We start from the raw sequence: 3,441 nt of genomic DNA on the forward strand, positions 1-3,441 counted from the left end.
CAGAGCTATGGGGAAAGGCTGATGGCTGGAAACGGCAGATTGTCCTCAGCAGGCAGGGGGGTGTCCTGACAGGCAAAGTGAGCAGTGCTGAAAGAAGCCGTGGCGGCTGGATCTGGGCTGACCCAAAATCCAGCAGGGCAGGCGAGAAAACTCCGAATTCCTGGGTGCTCCAACAGATGATAGAATTCTCAGGACCAAACCCTTCTGTCAACCATGGAATCCATGCAGCTACCAGTCGCCTGACCGTCCTCCCTGGAAAAAATGAGAGCCAAAAAAAGAACCCCACCCTCTGCTCCCTCCCCCTAAACTAAGTGATCCACACCTTTTGTCTGGGTTAAGCACCCTTTAACTATCAGTATTTAGTCTCCTAGCAACTTATTGGGGGAGGAGGAAAAAATCCCCAGGAAAACTTAACCCCCAACATTATCCACCCCAAAATTTTTTCCCCATACTAACATATTATATTGAATTTAAACCTTTAAATAATATACATATATATACATGTGAATATGAATACAGACACAGTCATAGTGTTTACTGAAAAACAAGGTCCCCTTGAGGTATGCAGCATGTCTGTCCATCCTTTTGCATCACCCACCATGTGCAGCCAGGTCCTTGAGCAAAAACAACCCCAGGAGCAAGATTGGCTTTGCTGGAGGCAGAATTAATCCAAACAGTTTTTCCCAGCATATCTCTCATGTGTACCACTAGAAACTTACCTCCATCTCTTGTTCCCAGGGGCTCAGATTGGGTGGGGCCTGTTCGGTTGGTGGAACCTCGAGTGTTCACTAACCAGGTAGCCTTTGCTAAATTAATCTCTCAGTTCTTGGAAGTCCCCCCACCCAGTGCCTTTAAGGTGGTTTTAAGCAGGCCATTGCATCGTTCAACTTTCCCGGCTGCTGGCGCATGATAAGGAGTATGGTACACCTACTCAATGCCATGTTCTCTAGCCCAGGTGTTTATAAGGCTGTTTTTGAAATGAGTCCCGTTGTCAGACTCAATCCTCTCAGGGGTACCATGTCTCCACAGGATTTGCTTTTCAAGGCCCAGGATGGTGTTCCGGGCAGTAGCATGGGGCACAGGGTAGGTCTCCAACCATCCAGTGGTGGCTTCCACCATGGTCAGCACATAGCGCTTGCCTTGGCGGGTTTGGGGAAGGGTGATGTAGTCAACCTGCCAGGCTTCCCCGTACTTATACTTGGACCATCGCCCGCCATACCATAGGAGCTTCACCCGCTTGGCCTGCTTGATGGCAGCACACGTCTCACAGTCATGGATAACCTGAGAAATGCTGTCCATAGTTAGATCCACCCCTCGGTCTCGTGCCTAATTATAGGTGGCATCTCTGCCCTGATGACCTGAGGCATCATGGGCCCATCGAGCTAGGAACAACTCTCCCTTGTGTTGCCAATTCTAAGTCTATCTTTGACACTTTTATCTTTGCAGCTTGATCTACTTGCTCTTTGTTTCGGTGCTCTTTATTAGCTCGATTCTTGGGGACATGGGCATCTACATGATGGACTTTGACAGGTAGTTTCTCTACCCGAGTGGCAATGTCCTTCTACTCATCTGCAGCCCAACTAGCTCAGTCGGTAGAGCGTGAGACTCTTAATCTCAGGGTTGTGGGTTTGTGTCCCACGTTGGGCACCAATTTCTGTCTTGGTTTGAAAAGACTGGTATCTGCTAGGGAGAGACAGGCCTCTCTAGGAATCCCTTCCATGTTACTATAATTTGGAAGATTAAAAAAAACTTCTCAGTCAGAGCTACGGGGAGAAGAATAACAGTGCTTTACTAGTAAATATAACAGGACAGACAAAAAACAACAGCAATTATAATAATAATGAAAAAGAACCAAGAACCCCGAGGGGCTTTGTCTCACAAGTCCTGGGCAGTCTGATCTCTTGGGACCCAAAAGAGCCCCAGTGGAAACTCCAGGCTGATGGCTGGAAAATGGCAGGTTGTCCTCATCAGGCAGGGGGGTGTCCTGGCAGGTAAAGTGAGCAGTGCTGAAAGAAGCCACGGCGGCGGCTGGACCTGGGCTGACCCAAAATCCAGCAGAGCAGGCGAAAAAACTCCAAATTCCTGGGCGCTCCAACAGATGATAGAATTCTCAGGACCGAACACCTCCATTAACCGTGGAATCCATGCAGCTACCAGTCGCTCGACCGTCCTCCCTGGAAAAAATGAGAGCCAAAAAAAGAACCCCCACCCTCAGCTCCCGGGAGCCTTTTTCCTCCCCCTAAACTAAGTGATCCACACCTTTTGTCCGGGTTAAGCACCGTTTAACTATCAGTATTTCGTCTCCTAGTAACTTATTGGGGGGGGAGGGGGGGGGTGGTGAAATTCCACAGGAAAACTTAACCCCCAACACCCTTCTTGAATCTTTTATCCCATAGGCACTACCACTGCTGCTGACGGGCTCAGCCTTTGCTAGGAATGGGTCTGTCTCGGAGCTGGGTGGCATTTCTCTCCAGGACACAGGGGCTGGCAGCTCCTCAGAGTAGCCACCCCTACAACAAGCACCATCCCCCTACCCTGCTGCTACCTTTATTTTGCCATGTAGACCTAACACACAGCAAATGTAAAAGCTCTATCTTCTTCTGCAGCAAGGAAGAAGCTGGGGAAGGTACCTCACTACGGCGTCTCTCTCCCCCTCAGAGCCCTGGCCCCATTTTTGCCTCGGCTAGCTTGAGAGACAAACCACAGCTGGAAGGATTTTTCCCAGGATTCTAGAGATCCCAGAACAGCTGTGAACCTTTTCCTTTAGAGAGAGTAGGTCCCTGTCAATGGCAAAGGAAAGGTCTGCACTTGATCTGGGGGGAATCAGGGCTTTATTCAGTCTTTCTCCCATGTGGTCCTGCCCCTGCAGGGTCAAAAGCCCAGCCCCTGTTCCTGTCCCCGAGCCAAAAAGCTACTCGCCTGGCTTTCTGGCTTTTATTCAGGGGGAAGGGGCTAGAGGCGGGGACAAGCCCCTACCCAATCAGGGATAAGGTGGGAGTGGAACAGAGTTGGATTACATTCCAGTGTGGGAGAATGGGCGGGGAAAAGGAGCAGGGACAAATTTTGGGATGATACATTTTCCAGGGGAACAGGCGGTACAGAAGAAACCATTACAAAACCCAATGTAAAAATGAAATACAATAAAAACCCGAATAATGCAAAACAACACCTCATGGTGCCTAGAAATTAGTAGATGCCTTCATGTAGAGAATGGAATCCCACTCCACATAATTAATTTTGGGGTAGGCTCAGTGTGGTGGTTTCATGCAGTGTGTTGGCATTCCCCTGATCCTGATGGGATCCTGTTTGGACACAGAGCTCACCTGCAGAATCTTTAATTTAGTCTATATATAACCACTGAAGGTTACACATGGGTCTATTTCAAATACTTTAGGATCTTAGAATAGGCAACATTTCAAAGAAGAATTTCTGCATCTTACT

The 3,441-nt window shown here is 48.7% G+C and overlaps 1 non-coding gene across 1 annotated transcript; it reads left to right on the forward strand.

The window, feature by feature from the left end:
- The first annotated feature begins 1,574 nt into the window (after nt 1–1,574).
- Nucleotides 1,575–1,647, forward strand: TRNAK-CUU (transfer RNA lysine (anticodon CUU)). The gene has a single exon. It is a non-coding gene; the product is annotated as a tRNA-Lys (tRNA).
- The last annotated feature ends 1,794 nt before the right edge of the window (nt 1,648–3,441 follow it).

This window comes from Hirundo rustica, chromosome 2 (genome assembly GCF_015227805.2).
Source record: "Hirundo rustica isolate bHirRus1 chromosome 2, bHirRus1.pri.v3, whole genome shotgun sequence".
NCBI lineage: Eukaryota > Metazoa > Chordata > Aves > Passeriformes > Hirundinidae > Hirundo > Hirundo rustica.